This window comes from Perca flavescens, chromosome 9, assembly GCF_004354835.1.
Source record: "Perca flavescens isolate YP-PL-M2 chromosome 9, PFLA_1.0, whole genome shotgun sequence".
Classification (NCBI taxonomy): Eukaryota; Metazoa; Chordata; class Actinopteri; order Perciformes; family Percidae; genus Perca; species Perca flavescens.
In genome coordinates, this window is record NC_041339.1 from 18,786,985 (window position 1) to 18,809,216 (window position 22,232).

General features: G+C 41.9%; 1 long non-coding RNA gene across 1 annotated transcript; it reads left to right on the plus strand.

The window, feature by feature from the left end:
- Positions 1–11,217: 11,217 nt before the first annotated feature.
- LOC114562052 (uncharacterized) lies at positions 11,218–20,297 on the plus strand. The gene is made up of 2 exons (XR_003693430.1): positions 11,218–11,827; positions 19,968–20,297. It is a non-coding gene; the product is annotated as an uncharacterized LOC114562052 (long non-coding RNA).
- The last annotated feature ends 1,935 nt before the right edge of the window (positions 20,298–22,232 follow it).

Genomic DNA, 22,232 nt, shown 5'->3' on the forward strand with positions numbered 1-22,232 from the left:
CGACTAAACGTGACTGTGAACCTCATACAGGGCACTGTGAGGTTACGGTCCGCTCAGTGGCCGTTGAGTTTAGCCGACATGAGGTGACTGTCATGTGGCAATCACAGTTAAGTTTAGGCACCAAAACAATTAAGATTGGAAAAAAGACCGTGGTTGGGATTAAAACACCGGCCCCCTAAACTAGTACTCATGCAACGTTTTCTGGGTGAATGAATTAAGGTGGCCGATGTTTGTTTACGATGAAAGTTTTCTCCGCTATGTTTACCTCTTTAAATTGGTCACAATTTATTCTAAAAGTTTCCTCCAACAGTGATGTGTACACTTTGAGTCAACACTGCCTCTGACCTGCCCCTTATTGTTCCTTCACTGCCTCACATCTTTGCATCCCCCACCAGAGCGACCCTGATTTCTCCTAGACCGAGTAGGCCTTGTGTTCCTCGCCTGTACCTCCCTGTCATGTTTTTATCCACCCGGCTGGTGCATCACAATGGTTGCCTGTGCCTGCCGAGCTCCTTCTGACCTTCTCCCTCACCCAGCCGCTGCCACCCCCCCACCCCACCCCACCCCAGCTGAGCGGGAAGCTGTCTCTTTGCCAGCCTAATAAATACAAAAACAAATTGCAGCAGGTTAGAAGTATGCAGCGTGGGCCAGAGCTGTTAATGTAATGAACTTGGCTTCATGGAAATACGAGGCAATTAAACTCCCACCGTGCCTCCCTCCGGCCCAGACAGACCGACTGAAGGGGAGGTGTTAGAGACCCTGGAGTGGGAGAGTGAAACAGAGAGCAGGGAGCTAAAAGAGAGAGAGGGAGAGAGAAATGGGGGTCTGACAGAGAGAATGGAGCCATTTAGCTGGACCACAGGAGTAGGAAGTGTGCTGACTGTGATTGAGCTTAAACACCAATCAGTCATGAGGCCGCCCCGTTCCGGAGTTCACGTCGAGCCTACGGCAGCATTGTCCGACCATCGCTCACCCTCCTGCTGTTTGTTTAAGTTGTTTTGATTGGCCTGATTGCTGACTGATTGCCAGCCAGGTTTAAGTTGTTCAGGTGGCGAGAGAGAAACAGGAATCAAGGCGAGGATCAGCGGTGCGTGTGTTCACGTAATTAGAGCTTAATGTCCGATGACACATTAGTATTACAGTAGGCTGTTGCTAATTGTCACGTCTTCTTTCTTCTGTTGAAAGAAGCCGGTTAATAGAAATGTACAAAAAAGTAAATAACACTTACTGTTTGAAAATATAAAAAGGTTAAAAGGAGGTGGGGACAACAAAACTTTTAGCATTTTACAATTTAAACTATTAAAATTTTTTAAAACTTTTCATAATGTTACCACTTGAAGGATTATTTTCACTCATTTGCTTTTTTGCGTCTTATTGATCAATATTGGAGCCAGCAGTTGGTTAACCTAGCTTAGCATAAAGACTGGAAACAGGGGGAAACAACTAGCCAGGTTCTGTCCAAAGGCAACAAAATATGCTCACCTCGCCTCCAAAGCTCCCTAAAAACATGTTATCATGTTTTTTTAATCCAAACAAAACCCCAGAAATTTTCCCGGCCTATTTATTGCCTGCGTGCAGTGACTTCCTTGAGTCTTGTCGTCGTTGTGAGGCTAACAGACATCCAGCAAAACTCCAGGAAGTCTCTGTGCAAGACCAAGAAATAGTCTGGCACACAAAAACCACACGTTTATCCCGTCCAGTCTGGAGAAAACCTTCTATATACAGATTAATGATTGTAATTTACATTAAATTAAAAATGAGTATTGACTTGACTATGTTACTGTCCGTACAATAATCTTTGGCTCAATAATTTATTTTTACGCTTACATTATTGTACTGAATAAACAGATGAGATACAAAATGCACATTTTTAACATTTACATTATTATCGGAAAGAGCCAGGTCAGCTGTTTCACCTGTTTCCAGTCTTTGTGTGAAGCTAAGCTAACTGGTTGCTAGCTCCAGCTTTATATTAATCAATACCATCGATATGAAGCAAGAAAGCAAATGTCAAACTAGTATAGCATGTTTTTGACTAACAGGGAGCACAACCTAAGGACAGGAAGACTCTTCACCTCCACGGGCCTCAGATCTACTCAGCAGAACTCAAATTGAGAGCCAGAATCAAACGTGAGTTGTTGATCTGCTTCAATCAGAGAGGCCTGATCCCTGGGCTTTTGCCACATCTGGTTTGTAATTGGCCGTGCTGCTGTAAGGATAATGCAGAGGGTTAAACAGACTGTGGAGGCTTTCTTCCATCCAGCCTGCTGGTGGAGATTTACGAGGGAAGACCAATATTTGCCAGCAACTCGTCACATCATGGTTGTTACAGCGTGGTATCTGCCTCCTGTGCCATACTGCCTGAGTTATTCTATATCATTCTCTCTTTTCCTTGTAGATTCATTGTTTGTTATGAATATAAATATCGACTGGCGTTTGCCAGATTCACAAGAGTGAAGGAGGAAGGAGGAGGAGGGGGCGTGATTTAAATTCTAGTAAACCTTCAGGAAGTAATCTGGACGGGCATGCAGGCGAGAGGGAATGGTTTCCGTCTGCTTCTATTTTGGCTCGCACTGAGATTTGTGTGAAATGAGCCTTTCTCGCCACATGGCTGACTCTGTTTCTCTCTCTCTCTGGATATCTTCATACTGACCCACAGCCTATTGATCTTGTTACTCACACAATATCAGTGTGGGGCGTTAACCTGATCTCTCCGCACAAACACAAAACATCTGTGCTGCTGACTCTCATAAAGCCAACTGACCACCTCAGTGAGAAACTGTATTCACGATAGCAGAGAGGCTCTTTTGGTTTGAATGAGCTCAAAATCTGCTGGCTTTGAAGCTACCAGGAAGCCCCTCTCTCACTCAGCACAGATAACACTCAGGCCTTAACCCAAACTCAGAGAACTCAGCTTGCTGCACACAGGAAATGAAGAAAATGTGATGAAATGAGTGAGGAAAGCAAAGGGTGTGAAGTTCAAATAGTGAAACCAGAGCTGATCTGGTGTGTAAATGAAGTTCTTGCCAGTTCTGTGATGACCTATTTTATATATTATATTAGGCTATATGTAACAATTTATGAAAGTGTTAACGCTACCTTGACATAACTAAAAAAAAAAATTATTCCGGAACACTGTAACATTAACTGATGAGTTTTGTTGAAATCAGTTCAAAACCCCTGTCTTTAAAGGCAAGTTTCTTATATTTTTGAAAACATCACCACAATCACAACACAATGATAAGGAGATACATAAGGCCAAAAACATTCAACATGAAGAAGAGAACGCTCTGTACACAGGTTCAATTATAATGACAAAGCTGGCGGTCACTAGACATTCATTAAAAATGTAATGACATCAAAAAGAGTGTACATATTGAAAATGCCATACACTGTTGTAATTTCCGAGGTCCAAATACAATACATAGGAAATTCCACAAATACAAAAACAAAAGAAATATGTCATAAGAAAAACTAAGGCTGAATCAATACAGAAAGCAGTCAGAAAATCAAAATATAATATTTATACTATCGGAAGTATTTTAAAAGGGCAGGAAATGATGCACAAACTAAAAGATGTAATCCTCAGCTGTAAACTCCATCTAGTGTGAAGCTCATATCCAAATCCACATTTAAACCCATGTAATCTCACAATAACATTCTTATTCTATCATTACTAATATTACTACACAATGTGATAGGAGCTGCCATGTAATTTTGTACAAATCACACTGTGTTAATAATCATCTTGCCTCAGGGAATAAGAGCTATGTATTTTAAAGTACAATGCAGGGCGATGGTGATGCTTCTTTCTCCTTATGGCTGAATCCCAGATGAGGAAGTGTTGAGGACCTGACAGGAGCCGATTCATCATCCCTCACAGGTCATCCATCACCAATGGCAGGCAGGGGAGCAGCGCTGAGCGGGGTGACAACTCAGGAGCGTTTGGGGAGCACTCTGCTCTGAGCGCCCAACTGGGTGCTCAGTCCAGCATGTGCTTCAGAGAGCTTCCTGTATAAGTGCAGTAATTAGTTCAGCCTGTGCGATGTCCACGTGTTGAGGTGATAGATTGGTATTACAGGATATTAATGCCATCACACCTGCAGAAAGATCCACTGCAGTATGAACTCAGGGTGTAAGAAATGAATCATACGGTTATAGGACTGAGATTAATGGAATATGATTCAGTTTCACTCTGTGTTTTTTAATATCTAACTTTTGATCTAACAAGATGAAAAGAGAAAGATGTTGGTGGTGTTGGAGGAGGCCTCTGGTGAGAAGCAAGAGTTCTGGTATAATTTTTAAGAAATCAGTGGTCAATATATCAGGCCAGCAATGGAATTTTATTTAGTATTGCTTGGTCATACTATTTGTACTTTGTAACTACTTATTAAATTCAATCATGTAAAATAAACCAAAGTATTGAACAAATTGACATTTTGACCTAATGATGACGCTGGATGAAAGATTAAGGGCAGTGTTGTGCCTGAACGCGTTCATTGAACAATAGTTCATGAACTCGTTGATATTTTGGGCGAACGTGAACTGAACGTAGGCCTACTGTATTACTGCCTGATGAACGTTAATGTGAACTCGTTCATTCTGGTGTCTGTGAACGGCACGCTCTCTCAGTTTAACTTTGTTCAATAGGGTGCCAGATTTCTATAGAGCCTTCCAGGCCAAAACCCGGCTAAAAAGCCCTTTATATGTAGTGGACAAAACACCCAATCTGGTCTTCAAAACAAAAAGCAGCATGGAGGCGACGAAGCAGCAAGGAGGCGTCGTATGATCATTTTAACGAGTTTTATGATGGTGAGGATGGGAAAAATCTTACATTTATGTGCAAACTTTGCCCGCCGGCTTTCAAAAAGAAAATCCACACTTCAGTCACATCCACAGCAAACCTGAAACGGCACATTGAACTGATTGGATATGAAGATGAAAACTGACACATAGTTTCAGTGTTAAAACTGATAAAATAATTGCTGTCTGTGGTTCTATAGGGCTGTGGCAATAATTTTGAAAAATAATAGCTCGCAGCAACAAATGGAAAAAAGAACTATGAAGTTTTTGGAACTGTGAACTTAGTTCCATCATTGACCATCATTGCCATCCCTAGAGCCACGTCACTAACAAGGCTAAACATCAGGTAATTGTGTGTAAATATATGTATGTGTATACATATGTGCATGTGTTTTACATCTTTGTATTGTAGGTATATGTATGTGTGTGTCCCAGTAGTACTGCCCTGCCACCTGTCTGGCCGTCCGCCGCGTCCCTTCCTTTGATGCAGGGCGGTGGTGTGTCATCCAGATGTGGCGGCAGAGGTTTGAAGAGTTCAGTTAGTCCCTGGGGATTTTCCCCCTGAGCCCCTCGCACAGGCAGGGCCGCTGGGAAGAGCCATTACAGCTGACACGTGTCTACCTATCCTTCCCTCCATTGTCGTACGACTCTCTCTTCTGAGACTCTACTTCTCACTTCCAATTTCTGCTACTCCTTCACCTTACCTGCTGCTGCCTTCCTCCTTCTTCGTCTTTGTCCTCTTGAATTCCCAACTGCAGCTGATTTTTAACATCCTCAGTTGGATATAGTTACACCTGTGCCTCTCCTGCTATGACAAATCAAATGTATGTTATGGGAAAAAGCTGATTAAATGAATCCAAAAATAAGTCTCATAAAATATAAATAAGCTGTGTAATCTGTTGCATTAGACAGAGTGCAAAAGTGAACGTATTCAAAATGAACACACATGTAGCTGTACAGTTTGTTATAAGCCAAGCTACAGATGCACTTGATGCTTAAGAAGTATGGGAAAGAATTGAGTGAGAACTCTAACAGAGAGAGCCCTCCAGGCAGCATGCATCACACACAATCCCTCTCTTTAACAGCTTAGGGAACATATGTGTCTATTTTCACTCAAAAGAGTCATCTAGCATGCGTGCGTGCGTGCGTGCGTGCGTGCGTGCGTGCATGCGTGCGTGTGTGTGTGTGTGTGCACTTGCATGCTTTAAGTTACTTTCTCTCACTATGTCTGGCATGGTTTGATTGGTCACTGAAGTTACTGATGCTACAAAAAGGTGCAGTATTGTAAAAACCTACTGTACAATACAACAGGAGAGACTACCTTCAACTATATGTTCTGAGTTCAAGTTCCATCTCATTAAGCTAATGCCGTTCTTTAAGTGCCCTTGAGTAACAAACTGAAGCAAGTACTCTCGCCTCTGCTGGATAGTGAAAGAAAGAAAATCTAAGCCTGTACAACTACATTCACAAGGAGGCTGACACGCACATGTAGAGACCCATGAATTACAAGTAACTGGGAGTGATCAACATCTTGTAATGAGAAAGAAATAAAACATTCAAAGAACTCTCCTTCAACAGTGTAATTTTTCATCTGCGGCCATGTTGCTGTCCTGAGTGAAAAGGCGAGCTCTGGTTTTGGTCTGGAAACAGGATGTGGGCAGAGGAACTGGGCATCTGCCACATGCCATGGAGCCTCTGGAGCTCATTTGCATAGGTTGTGTGTGTGTGTGTGTGTGTGTGTGTGTGTGTGTGTGTGTGTGGTTTGTAGTTGGGTCTCCAATGAAATGCTTGTGTGCATGTGTTTCTGCGTGCGTAGTACTTCTCTATTGTCAGTTTGTGCATGCACTTGCAAATGTTGGGTTCATGCCCCCTGTTTCATGAAATGCTTGTATAAAGAAGTGTGTGTGTGTGTGTGTGTGTGTGTGTGTGTGTGTGTGTGTGTGTGTGCATGTGCGTGAGTGCGCACATGCGCGTTCCCTCCCCCATGTTTACCGTAGGCTTCTTTTCCCGGCACAGCACCATGCATGGCATCCCCGCTGGCACTGTCTTCAGCCCACCCTGGAAAAGTCAAAGACAGGCAGTCAGGCTGTCTGTTTCCCTCAGTTTGTCATCAGCCTCACCTCCCGATCTTTCTGCTCTGACAGTGTGCGGTTGAATATCAAAACACGAAGACGGTCAGGACAGGAGCAACACGCTCCAAAAATATTTAACCCTAACAAGTAAATAAAACTTATTATTATAGTACTGACTCTCACAAGCCTCATATTGTACAAAACAAAAACACAGTTTAGCAATGACTGGTAGAAAAAAAAATTACTTGACTACAGAACTGCAGACTGGGACTTGAGTCAGCCCAAAATCAAAAATACATATTTTTCATCTTACCTGTAGTGCTATTTTATCAAACTAGATTGTTTAGGTGTCAGTTGCCCAGTGTTTGAGATATCGGCCGTAGAGATGTCTGCCTTCTCTCCAATATAATGGAACCAGATGGCATTCAGCTTGTGGTGCTTAAAGCGCAAAAGCAATAAACATTTGAAAAACTAAACAGCAATGTCTCTTCCCAGAAATCATGACCCAGTTACTAAAGGTAATCCACATGTTTAATGTAGGAACTATTTTCTTTCTACTGAACTACACTCACCAACCATGTCACTGCGCAGATAGAAGTGCACTCATGGAAGAGAGGCTCGTCCTTTTCGGCTGTATCGGTTAGCTCCAGTTACAGCTCAGCCGAGGAGAACACCATTAATATTTACATCTCCCTTAACATCCCTTCATTTCCTGTCATCTCTTTACTGTCAAAACTCTTTACCAAATGCATAAAATGCCCCACAAAAATTGAAAACTGCCCAATGTCTCCAGCGTCCTGATATACAGTAACGTTGGTTTATGGTGTAAATGAGAATATTAATGTATAGGAGCATTTCTCTCTGCAAACAAGCCCCCATCATACAAACAATGTGTGACACTGTTTATGTACTGTAACATAGTAATGTCTAACAAAATAGAATTCCGTGCGTGCAGTGTAACCACTCTGTCCGCTGTTTCTGTAAATGTTTGGTTTCAGTCACTGAAAATGAGGGAATGATCCCAGTCGATCAGCCTGCCTCTCTGCTTTATCCTTGCTCTGTCTGCTGAAAAGTCTGAATGCTTCAGACTAGTTTACGCAAACAAATAAGCCAAGAGGGAAAATATGAGAAACACAGGCAAACATCAGCACCTTGGCTCAGCAATGAGCACCCATCGCTGCCTTGAAAGATGGCTTGTTTTGTGCTGAGACGGCATCAGCTACATGATCTATGATTAATGTTGCCGTGCCACGTCTGTTTTCATCCTGTGAAGCCTTTCTCTCATAAGTGCTGATTACTTTTCTGTAGTTTCCAGAGTGGGCAGTAATTTCTTACAGTCAGGCTTTGTTTGCTCCAAGTTTCTGTGTTGACACTAAAGCAGTGAAGGTGAATGGAATTTTATACGTGGTGCTCAAAGCATTGAAAATGACGTTTACAGTACAGCTCTTTTGAGAAATAGTGTTGCTTTTACTCTGGATATCAACTGTTTCATAGTAAACATTTTTCTGAATCTCTGTTGAGCACATGGAAGGCTGTTGCTGTGGTTGGAAAACCCACTGAGTCAGTAAGAGATGTGTAGGCGGGATGAAAAGTGTGGACGTCATCTTCCGTCCCAATGGCGACAGAAAAATTGCCACAAGAACAGCACATTGTTGTATGTCCACTTACATTAAAATGTTTACTGTAGCTAGCTGCTATTAGCAACCGCCACTGAAGCTTCCATGACTACCGCACAATGATATCAGTGGGATGATGAAGTCATTTAATTGGTAAGGGAGAAATAACAACCCTGACCAAAATGAAAATGGCTAAAATGAACATCTTGTCAGACAGACTAGTAAAGGCAGTCTGATAGTTGATCATTCTCTGTGCGTCATTTCATCTATTGCTACTTTATAATATAACAATGTTAACTAATTCAGCTTTAAGCACCACAAACCTAATTCCATTCACCTCCATTGCATTGAAGTAGAGGCAAAAATCTTGAAACTTGTGCAAATTAAACCTACACTATCCACATGGCTAGTTACCATTAGAGGTAAGTGATTTGTATGCCTTCTTGTAATTTGGGCTATCTATTCAGGAGAGACTCAATGCATTAGAAGCGTCCTTTGTAGTTAGCTCAGAAACTTAGAAAAGCCAGCCTGGAAAAGGACACTAAAGTCTATTTTGTGCAGTGGAAATGATAGATTGCACTGATAAAGTAACTGTGAGTTATGAGACGGACAGACGGCTCCAAGAACATTGCAGGGGCTGCAGTTCTTGTCCCCAAAACTGCTTTTGTAAGATATTATCTAACTTCAAAGAGAACACAATATTTTTATTAATGAATGTTATGTCTGGACATGTAATACTCTTTGAAATACAGTCTAATCTTAGCTGCTGCCCTCTAATCATTTCGGCTTTACAGCAGGGAGTCGCTGGAGCCACCGACGGCCATGCCTCTACCTCGGCGGGACAGCATTAGGATGTCGCTGCTGTTTGGTTTTTTAAACTTGTTGTTCACATATTCTGCTATGTTTTAATGACATTAAATTCAACTTTTTAACAAAGTGGGGTTCTTTCTGACTTGTTGTACAGCATTTTTAAGGATTTCAGGCTAGTTTTTAATGACACCTCAGCAGGACAGCTGTGGGGCTAAAATGTGTGACTTACTTACAAGGCTCTCTCCGCTGGGCCTCCTGTCACTCTCCAGTGTCAGATTTTAGGTCCAAAACTGCTGCATCGCGCCTGCTGATGGAACACTGTCATCCCTCTACTGGCTTTGTTGACAGAGTTATTTTAGGGTTGAACATATTCATGCCTGGGCTTCAGAGACTCAAGTGGATGTGACTTTATTGTCACCTCATTTACTTTTTCATACATGCTTTTACTGTAATCTTGTTGTAAGCTAAATTATGTGAATCATTAATTTTGGTTTCATAAAATGGATTTTGGATTACAATTGACCCTTTGCTAAACACCAAAACACAGATTGTCCAATCTTAAGCTTAGCAATAACTAGTCATGGCTTGGATTTCTCCACACATTGAAGCATTGTGCATGGGGCTGTAGTAAGAGCAATACTCTGCATTTAAAAGATTTGGAGGATGGACTGGTTTTAGGCTTTCTAAAACTAAAAACATGAGGAAAAGTGTAAAGAATGGATTAAACTGTGCTTATCTTCAATAACATAAGCTGCAAATCGTTAGCATGTCCGGCTAACTACAGAAGTAATCGAGCGCCATGGCCAGGGGCGTCAGACTGGGGGGAAAAAGGGGACTGAGTACTAAAAAGATGCTAGAATGAATAGCTGTGGAGGGGCCCATACAAAATGCCTTTCTACAGGGCCCAGAATGTTGTGCTACGCCCCTGGCCATGGCCAAGGAAGGAGCATATCATTGACTAACATCATAAATGTGTGGGGCTGCAGGTTACATTTAAAAAGCCCTGTTCACGACAAACTGTGTAGTACTTACCCACTGTGTGGAAGCTAATCCTGGATGCTACTGTATCAGGGTGCGGCTAACCTTAGCAGCTCTGTTCTGCTCTTCATTTGATTTAAGAAAGTTTACACTTCAGCAACCCCAGTCAACGTTATGTTTGCTAAACACATAAGTCCTCACTCAATAAGCCTTTTCTCTTCTTTCTTTCTTAATGTTAAAGATTAAATTAAATTTCCGTCGAGATATATTGTGATAATGTCCTTCTTACTATATTATGTTATGCTTGGTCATAAACCAAGTGGTTAAATGTGTTTTCTGCCCATTGTTGTCTTATTGATTGTTCATAGGCTACATTTCTCCTGCAGTGGCACAGTAGACCATTAGTTCTGTAATAGCGGGTAAACATTGGAGACAATCACGAGGCAAACAGAAAAACACAATCGATGCCTCTCAGCCTCCAGAAATATGATCCTGCACCTGGATTCCTTCAAAGTACCTCCATGAAAGAGCAAAAAGAGAGACAGTGTCTCTTTAAGGGATAACTCACAAAGAAGAAAAGCTGCAAAGAAGGAAGGAGAGGAGGTGTGTACTGTATGTGTACGTGTACATGTCCAACTGATAGACACTTGGGAGAGAGAAAGAGAGAAAGAGAGATAAGGAGAAAGAGAGACAAAGACAGAGAGACACAACATTGCATTAGGCACTTAGAGCCATTCCTCGCTCGCTAAAGGCTAATGCAATTGCCACAATAAGAATGTCTCAGCGGAGGCTTTAAAAAAAACTAGAGAGGGGAATGAAAGAGGAGAGGCAAGGAGGGAGGGAATAATGGAGGGAGGGATAGAAAGGAGGAGGGAGGGAAGAAGGAAAAACTGGCAGCTCTGCCTCCAGACTCTCATATGGACAGTGGATCTCTTGGGACAACTGGTTGAAAGTCTCTCTCTGTCTCTACTGTTACTCCTGGCTGAGTGGGTCGGTGCTCTGCTATGTCTCCAGAGTGACTTGTCAGGTTTGCAGCGAGGAAAGACAGTGGGAGAGAGGGGGGAGACAACTCTGGTAGCAGGCAGGCAGTAGTTACCAGCCTGCTGCCGGCTGGGTGTGTTAACTCCACATCTGACCTCTATGGGAACAGAGCAGCCTCCACTCCTCCCCTCTCCTTCTGGCAGGCTGTGGGAACGAGGGGGACAGATCTTCATTTTACCCTCTCTCTCTTTCTCTCTCTCTCTCTGCTTCTCGCCGGGCTGTCGAGCTCTGAGAAGCGGCCCTGGACAGAGCAGGTCACGACATGGACAGACTGAGGATTGCACCGCCGATTGATTCTTGGATCTGAAATGGTACAGTTGGCAGTCAGGCAATCATGCAGTTGACTCGTCAGTCATTAGCCAGTCAGATGGTTAGTTAGTCAGCCAGTAAATCGGTCAGTGGTGTCCTCCCCATTGGGTCAACTCTTCCACTTTGTGCATATCCTCATCTGAACTCTTGAGGTGACTCAGACTTACGAATAACAAAAACCGACCTGCAGTGGGCATGGTGAGTGGCAAACATCCCTCTCTCTCTCTCTCTCTCTCGCATCTTTTCACACACAATTTTTTTCCTTTGAGTTTTTTTCCTTATGTGGGTGCCATGTTTCATTTCCAAATTCTAATAGTTTAGCTCCTTTATGTGCCTTATTTTTTTTCATGCTTTGGCAGCCGACACAACACAAGACAAGAGATATGATCAAAGCTATGTCTGATGTTATGGAGTTTATGCAGTTGTCAGAGTCTGGCTTTGATGGTGACCTTTGGGACTTTGGAAGACAGTCAATCTGTTTGTATGACAAACAGGTAGTTGGTTTTACAGAAATCATTGGCTTACCAAAGATATTTCACACATTGGTTTAATCTTGTTGTTTATGAGGGTCGAACAAAAAATAAAATCTTTATTTACTCAAGGCTAATTTAGTGGGTTTTGTAATGCCAACTCAATTAAAACCTTATAAAAGTTGTATAAACCTGTATTTGATTTAGGAAAACGCAGTAGTGTACACACACACACACACACACACACACACACACACACACACACACACACATACACACACCTGCATGACTTATGGCTGCTGTACCAGCACTTTTTCTCAGCAAACTCATGACCGTATTTTTTTTTGTAGAATGACATATCACCACTGTTTGAAAAAGGAGTTTGATTTGATAAACTCACCCTAAAGTCAAGTACACAGAACATTTTTGAACAAATACTTCAAATATTTGAGCATTCTCCAAGGCTTTATCGGGGTCTGCTAAATCAGTGAGCTGTTCCCATGTGTAAAAGACATGTTACACAAGGGCAAGGCCAATGCTTTTAGAGAAGCTTTAAACTTCTGGATATACTGTAAAGTGTTTATATCAAATGCAGCCTTTTTGCAATTTGTTTTGGTTTTCGTGCTCGCAAATAATGGTTCTCTATGGTTGAGTCTCAGTCCACAGCTGGATTCTCAAGATATCACAAGATCATGTGAGAATCGTGGGATCACATATCACATGAAAATCCATCTTGTCAGGCTTCAAGTAATGCGTTTGTGTCCGAACTACCAGCTACCAATCAGCGCCCGGTGAGGATTTACTTACTCTACAGGCGTGGTTTAGGCGTGTGTTCCAATGTCAGCTTCTCAGATGGTTCTGTGTTATCAAACCATCTGGCGGGTCAGGTTACTCATTCACACCGATAAAAAAAACGTAAGCAGCCATTTACAGCAAGCAAGCTTAGACATGCGGCTACCACTCACCAAACAAAATAGCAAAGAGCTAAAGTAACTGGCTGTTGAAGAAAAGTGAACATTTATCGACTTAACCCAGCTAATTCTTCGTCTTCCAAACCAAAGCTAACATGCACACAATGAATATTGCAAAAGAATAATGCACTTACATTTATCAGGTGCCCAAATACAACAATGGGATGCCCATGTTGCTGATGTGTCTGCTATAAGTTCCAAAAAGTTAATTAATGCAAACAAGTTACCGTAACAACTTCATAAACTGACGGGTTTCTGTTTTGGGGAGTCTTTCTGCCCCCTTGTGGTCTAATATCAGTTAATTCAGCTTCAAATCTAAACTATTTCAGAATATGCCTTACATTGCATACCCACTATCTGTGGCTGGTGTTGACATGGGCGTGGTCTCTGGGACAATGAACAGATGTTTGTCATTTGGGTTTTGCTTTTAATTTAATCAATCGAGACACATCACTGTGTGATGTGTGTGTTCTCCTGCAAGAGGTGCACCTGTGTGACTCTACAGTAGTTTCGTGCGTGTGTGTGTGTGTGTGTTTGTGTCAGTGTCCTGTCTGCAGCTACTCTGCCTTCTCCTCTCTCTCATGGTTTCCATGCACTTTGTGTGTTTGCTGGTTCCTCTCAGATCAACTGCAAAGTGTCTAAGCGTACAGGACAGCATGGTTTCCCTCTGTTCTTTTAGCCCGGTCATGCGTCTACCACAGAGAATTTCTGTCTGAGCCGTGGCAATTACAGCACACATCCAAAGCCATCTTAGCCAGGAACCAAATGAAGGAGCCTTTGATAGGCCTCTACTGATGCATATTTACTTTTTACGACCAACCAAGTTGTAAACCGCTTTGACTTATTGGCGCTAGAGCGAGACTTTAAACCCAGGCCCGTTCACGCACAAACATACACACACAGTAAACACACACATCATGCCTGCGCATAAATAGAAAAAGATTTTTCAAGAAATCAAGAGAAAACTATACAGCAATCGCCGCTGCCAATTCAGCGAACACCACAGAAATATCCAACACTAAGTGACACTGCCAGTTCGATCTGTTTGCCAGCCACTGATTTCATAATCAGGTTTGTCGAGCTATGCCTGGCTGTTATTTTTTTGGAGCTGCAGACACAGCAGCAGCAGCAGTAGCCTCCAATTGAAGCCATGTGTGGTGGAAAAACAGGCCTCAGTTTGTGGAGAGATTGCATGCTTGGAGTGGGAGGGAGCCTGCCGGTCATGGAGGTCACGATCCTAACACACCAACTCCTCTTGGCCTTCTCACACTCCATGCTGACGGATGCATCTCAATAGTCAGTCAGGAATCCTTCCCAAACCTCCTTCACTCCGTCCTTACCTCAAAAAGTATTACTAGATTCTGCTGCTTTCATTTTCCAACATTTATGGTACAACTTTTGGAATAATGCAGATCAAATAGAGGCAAGAAGGAAAGAACTCCTTGTGAGCTTTTGTTCTTATACAAGAACACTGCGTTCAGAGTGTGTTACAAATAAAAAAAGGGCGTTGATTTAGTTGAGTCTGGTATGAAACTTTATCAGAGTTAGCTCTACTAATAGCACTGAAACACATCCCAGTGTCCTCAGATGAACCCTACAATCCAATGTTGTGTCTGAGGCTGTGTCTCAAACCGCACACTTCTGTCAGTATACTGCTAATGTGCACTGACCACTTACTGCCGTAGTGCCCACTTTGGATGGTTAGTGTCGTCCCAAACGGAACACTTATGTTAAAACACTTAACGGAAATGACGAGCGGTCGGCTCATCCCGCCGCCTCTGAAAATTTGACGAAAATCTATTAAAGTGACCTTTGTTGATCTGAAATGAAGATAGATTCAGCAACTGCATGGCCTATTTCTCGCTTAAAATGTTTTCAGAAACACGTTTCGGTTAACTATTTTCGTAAAATACGAGATTGTTGTGAAATCCGGGAGAAGCCAGACCCATGTGACAAATCAGCTACCGGTCGACATCCCTGGTCCCTCCCCTTTGTGCTGCGTAGTCAAGATAGCCATTTAGCGAGCGTAGTGTCCATCGTTCCACACTGAACTTTTTGACCGTTTTTAGGGGGTCATCCGGGTACTTTCAGTGCACTGACTTTTTGCGTTATCTACACTATATACTTAAAACTAAGTGTTTGAAGTGTATAAGTAGGCGGTTTGAGACAGCCTAACCGCTACGTCATTCACGCACACTCTCACACACAAATACTATATGCATCTCTTTTATCTTTCTTAATTTTACCATCTTTTGTGCGTTACTTCTACACCACCTCCCTGTATTCTCAGGTTCTTTCTGAGAGTCTTTCCCTTCTAGTCATAATGTTATCAGCGTAGCCACGGCTATTAGCTAATAGCTGAGATAGCTACTACTATCAGATTCAAAGATAGCCTATGCCAGACTTTAATGCAGCTGTGCCATTTCCTCTCATGCCTTATAATGGATCATGTTCAAGTCAGCGCAGAGGCCCAGATCATTTTTTTTCATTTCTCCATTGTTCCTATAAGAGGTGAGTCATTGAGACATTTCTTTATTATTTGATCAAGTAGCCTACTTTTTGACATTAAATTCCTAAATCTGTTTAGTCTCATATGTCTGATTCTGTTTCATTTCTAAAAAAAGGTTGGAAATGATTGATTTTGCATGAAATTACATCTCCGCCAAAATTACATTAACGCTATGCAAAGTGGATTATTGTTAATGGGACATGAGAAAAAAGCTCCTGCTCGATGCCTGCTCCCTTCATCAGTCTCATGGCAGGGCTGGTTTATTGGGACTGAGTGATCTAATGAGCTTAATAATGAAGCCCAGACCCAACAAGCTCTGGTAATGACTTTTTAATGCACATGGGGTCTTTAGTTACCTACAGAGGTGTGATTGGTTGAGAAAGGGGACTCATGTTTTATCTCTTTGATCAATTCTAACACTGTCTGATGTGGCAGCTCAGTGTCTGACTGAACTCACCAGAAATTCCAGTTCTTTGTTAAAATTCACTTTGCGTTCAGTCTAAACAAACAATAAAAGAGAAGTTCAAATTCTCCTTTTTTCACCTCTGCACCTAAACAATTAGCCTACTGTATGAAAAGGTAGTGTTTGTTGGATTATCAGTTTCAGAAAGTTACCTGGGGGGTTCAGACAAGTACTTTGTTTGAGGCATACCAAGCCCTTTAAGGCAGGGGTATAGTTGAAAAGAACTACCGTGGAAGACAAACATGTTTATAGCTGTTCCGAGCCGCCAAACTCGAAGGTAGGGTGAAAATCATCATACGTATGCAATACCTTAAATATGGGGATAAGGGCGCACAGTTTTTGTCACTTTTGGAAGACAATTATATTGTTGCACTCATTTGTACGCACAAAAGTGAAAATAGTTGTTTAACAATAACACACCTGCGTGAATGTTGGATTGTCCGTTTTGAAAAGTTACAGAAATTTTATGGGGTTTCAGGCGCTGTTCGATGATCCTCTGTTTGAGGCATACTGACCCATTTATGGTCAGCTTTGAAGGGTTCAATGTATGAACACGTCTCTCTCTGTCTCTCTTACAGCTTCACATTTCAGAAGAACTTTGCACACTTTACGGACAAGAACATCATGACAGAATGGCATCCATAAACCAAGAATTTTCTAATGCTATTCGACTTGTACTTGTTGTGCACACTCTCACATACTTATATTTCTCTCCGTCTCTTGTTTCTCCTTCTCCCTCTCAACACTTTGCCTGTTGTTTTGTGAGAGCATGGCAACAAATCACAGCGGCACCGACGTGCGAGATACAGGGTGACGTCAGCACTGAACGGCTGGGTTCAGATGTGAATCTCACGCCTGTGGTCACCAGCACATACAGTATATCACAACATCTCCTGTGTAAACACTGCCAACTGTCAAGTTCTAGAATACATGAGAAACAGCTTTTCAGCAAATGGTGTGGCTTTGTCACCTTTGAAAGAAAATATAGAAGCAACATAAAATAAGTTTGATATTTGTGGATGTTTATGTGTACATAAATGTTGCAGTCTGTGTTTTTAAGTTGCGAATGCCACTTGAGCTCAGCATTATTTCCTCACTACTTCGGCCCTTAGCCCAACGAACAGCTCCTCCGGGCTGCGTGAATGAGGTCATTTTGTTCGGCTGAGTGTGCAAACATTGCACTTTCTAAATGTGGTAACTTGTTCACACTTTCAGCCTTGTGTAAAATAATAACTTCCATCAGGCTGTATATTATGTTCATTGGGACTCACATAAACTGGAGACATGACATAACAAAGTACTGTGTACTGCACAAACAAATGGCAACAAGAGTTTAGTTGCTATGGACATGTCAAACTGAAAACTTACAGAGAATATTGTCTTGTCCTGATAGAATTGTTTTTACAATATTCTTCATTCTGCAGTGGCTTATTTATCTACCGTGGAGCTCAGACAATTAATCGATTGACAACTTATAGATATTCACTTAATAGTTTAGACATATTTGCTAGTTCCAGATTCTCAAATGTGATGATTTGCTGCTTTTCTTTGTCATATTTGAGAATAAAAAAAAAAATCTTTAGGTTTTGGACTGTTTGTCGGTAAAAAATGACCCGATGATTAAAATCATTATTAGTTGCAGCTCTAAGATTATGTAATCACTACTACATTTAACCTCTATATGCCACCCTGTAATTCACCCAGCTTGCCAAGAATGTGTCACATCATCACACCATTCATTTAAACCTGACAATAATGTCACTGATCAATTGTCTCTCTCTCCCATGTTAAACTTTCACACCCAGCAAACAAAAACTGACTCACTGACATGTTGAAGGGAATGACCACTCCCTTTGATTCACTCACCGTGTTCTTCTTTTCTTTCACACTCAACACACACCAACTCATGCATGCAAATAACCAACACATACACCAACATGGACACACACACACACACACACACACACACACACACACACACACACACACACACACACACACACACACACACACACACACACACACACACACACACACACACACACACACAGGCAATCCCTCATTCCACTTTCATACAACTGTTCAGTGAAGCACAACTTAGACAACCTAGACAAACATATTTATTCATGATTCCTGTGCAGGGCGGGGTGCACTGTTAACGCTTGTTGACAGGGCAGACATATTTCTCTGTCTGGAAGGATTTTGCGTGCCTTTGTTAGGGTGTACAACATGTACTGTGGCTCTGCACATAAACACCAGGGCTGTTGAGGACAGCCAGTTCCTGTATAAAATGATGTATACATGCCGTTGAGATCCTTTCAGCAGACATTGTAATGTTTATTATGTACCTGCAAGTGTAGACAAGAGCAGAGCTTAGACTTCTAAAGAAGTCTCTTGAAATTTCTTTGTAATTATCAACATTTCAAAATGCACTGATGATAGTGCTTTCAGGTGCGATGCGTTCTCCTGAAGTGTTGATTATAGATGGAAGTCTGTCCTTCAGTCTCATTCATTAAATTCTCACAAGTTGTTACTGTTTTCTGTAAGTTATTCATTGGCATGTACTCTACAATAAAAATAACTATTAAAGCACATAATTAACATATGTAATTGATAACTAAAGGAATGATTCATATTTTTGGGAAATACACTTATTCGTTTTGTGACGGATAGAGGAGACAATCGATTAAATATACAGTAAGGCTACATTCAGCAGCTGGTTAGCTTACACGGTGGAAAAAGCTAGCCTGGCTGTACAAAGGAAACAAATTCCGCCCACTAGCTATTTCTTGTTTTTAAAAATGTATACAAAACCTAAAGTGTAAAAACAACACCACTTTAGGAAGTGTTACATGCCAGACTATTTATTGGCTCTGAGCAGCTCCTAAGGAACCAAAGGAGGCTGCTGTTAAGTTAAAAAATGAAAGAAAACAGTTACAGTACATGTAGCATGAGAACAACTGATTGTAGTGTTTTAAAAATCTTCAAATGGAATGACAGATTTTAATATTTCCTAGGTTAAAAAAAACAAAACCTGATCTGATATCCCTCTTGGGATAGAAGACACTCCAGATGTGGTTCTCCAAAGGTTTTCACTCGGAAATTAAGTGTGAGGAGACGCGGACGGTGTATAAAAAGCAACGAAGGAAAGACTGTAGAGACTCAGCCTTAACCTCCTCCTCCTCCTCCTCCTCAACAATCCTGTCATTATTCCTTCCCCTGCAGGGTGGGCCTGGAATTTTCCCTGCAAAAACAACAACAACAAAAGATAATAATACACTGTGACGTTCCAGTTTTTAAAGAAGAAAGTCAAAAGTTTTCTTTAAGTCTCCCCTTGTGGACCCACCCAGCTACGTCAATCTACCCAACAGTAGAAGTGACGCACAAAACAAATCAAACAAACCTCTCTGACCTGAAACCCCCTCGTTTAATGGGAAACAGAGACAAAACAGAACCATGTCTATTTCTCATAGTTTGCTTATTATTTGCAAAAGCAAGACACAGATCTCCTTGTGTTATACGTTGTACTTGGCTGGCATTTTATAGTGAGAGTCTTGATATCCAGGAGCCTCACCAGACATTTTGCATTGCCCTCACCATTTCAAACAAGCAATGTTTTAATTTTGGCCCTGAGTTGCTTTAAACAAACTGACCAGGTAGCTGGCTTTGCATGTTCCAACCAGCCTCAACATCTGCTGCATCCTGCTGATCTGTGCAGCAGAGAAGTCTGCAGAGTCATTCCTCACATCCCACAAATTTAATATTTTTTAGATTGGTTGTGTAATATTTCATCTCAGGGTTACACAAGTGCATCATAGAATATCTTAGGATCAGTTCAAGTTAAATAAAAAAAAAAAAAAAAAGGTTTTGTTCAGACGAGTAATGTTCCCCACATCTCTATTTTCCTCTTTCTTTCTGGTCACAGGTACTCCACAGCTGCTGTGGACGAAGGCATCTGGAGCCCAGGTGGAGGGTAGAGAAGATACAGAGGGCGGAGAGGTTCAGGGTGGATCCATTCCAGCCTCTGCCACGGCTGTGGTGGGGAGGGTTCCTGGCACCGTGATTTGATGCACAAAGAGAAACAAAAATCACATTGCCAGGGATTTCCACTCCTTCACAGCTCAGCAGGTGACCCGCCCGTGTTATATTTCCACAGTGGGATGCTTTTGTGTGGTCTTCTTGGCTGTTCTGTAATTATCTGCACTGGATGTTGCTATGGAGTCAAAGGAATAAATACTGGAGAGGTTAAGACAGATATTGTGATGAACTCTCTCAGTGCACCTCAAGAGGTTTGCTTGTGGAATTAGTTTCTCACACGGAAAACTGCGAAATGCATTTAAAAGGCTGCAGTTAAATGTGCAGCTGTCTAAAATTGAAACTATTCTCCCCTTTCAAATCCGCCAGCAAGTTGATAGAAATGCATATGAGAGCCATACAGATTTACACGACAGAACACATTTTTGAAGGCAGATCACGTTCCGGCTCTTGTAACTTAAGATTTATAAACAAAGAGACGATTTTCAAATAAAGGCTAGGATCCTCCGTTGGCAGCGCACTCTGAAACACAATATGAATGAGCCCTGTCGAAGGCGAAGCAAACCCCAACATCTTTAACATTGGAGGCTTTGAAACCCGCCAAACTTTACCACTGAGCAGTCACGTAAAGGTCTGCGTGAGTCTCTGTTCCCTCAAAGGCCAGCCACCCACTTGCTAAAGGCACAGAGCTTAGCTAATTGGTGAGCATTGATCCCTGCTATGTGTTGTTCACAGTGGCTAAGTTCAGTGCCTGAGGTGAAATAGTTGATTCGATGGAGGGGATTTGTTCCGCTGAATGGAAAGAACTTGATGATCTCGGATATGGAGAAAGGCGGAGGGAGGAGGAGAGGAGTGACGAGAGATTAGGTGGAGAGGGAGTGAGGGAGGGAGGGAAGGAGGGAGGGAGGTGAGAAGACAGAAAGCCCAAAGATTGTATCCCCATGTAGGAGTTATATAAGGTTAAATATGTTGCTGTTGTCCAAATGCAGGTCTTGATTGTGAAGTGTGTGCAACAAGCTGTACAGTTTTTTTATTGTGTTTGCCTGAGCAACAAATGTCTTATCTTAACTTATGCATTTGGCAAGAATCATCATGCATACCAAATATAGACAGTTTGACCTGGGTTAAATGTGAACTTAATGCCACAGGTTGTATTGTGATTTTAGGAATGTGGTGCTAAATGTCAGACCCGTCGGGGCAGGCCCAGTTCATGTACAACTGAGTTTGCTCAGGACTGGTGTGCCAGTATTTTGGTGCCACACCTGGATGTCTGTGTTGGAGAAGAAACCTGCATGCACCTAGTTTGCCGGTTGATAACCCCCCTCCCCAAGCAGCGATTGTCTAAGCTTAGTAACTGTAACTAAGCACGGCAGGCCTTTCAAACTGTGTGTGGTGGGGTGTGCATGACACTGTAATAATAAGTTTAATAATAAGTTTATTTGATATAGCACCTTTTACAAACAAAGTCACAAAGTGCTTCACATGATAAACATTTGTAAAAATACAGTAGGATCCAACAGAAAATAAGCAAGGAAAAAATAATTGAAAGACCAATGAAAATCATTTAAAAGATTAAAACCTAAAACCCAAAGTTACAAACATGAGTCAAAAGCGAATTTAAACAAGTGCTTCAGCTGCTTTTTAAAAGCATCAACAGAGACTGCAGAACGTAAGACAGTAGGAAGGGCGTTCCACAGGTTTGGAGCCACCGCTTCAAAGGAACGCTCACCTTTAGTTTTTAAGCGAGTGCGTGGGAGCACCAGTAGTCCCTGGTTAGAGGGCCTGAGGGACCATGGAGCAGGTCCAGTAAGAGAGATACTCACAGTTTAAAGAGTGTGATTTGTGTCTTTTTATAGCTTTTTCAAAACCATAAACAAAGAAGCAGAAGTGCACAGAATGGATTAAACAGTGTGTTGGTCTGATCTAACACAAGCTACAGTTGATGATGTCTGGCAAACAATTAGTAGTATTACTTCCAAAGCCAAGGATTACATCATTAACTAACATCATACGTCTGTGGAGTTACAGGTTACATATATATAGGCTATACAAAAAAAAGCCCTGTTCACAACTAGCTGTGTATTATTTCTCCATCGCGTGGATGCTATCAGAGTGGCTAATGCTAGCAGCTCTCCTGCTCTAGATTTGGGTTTAC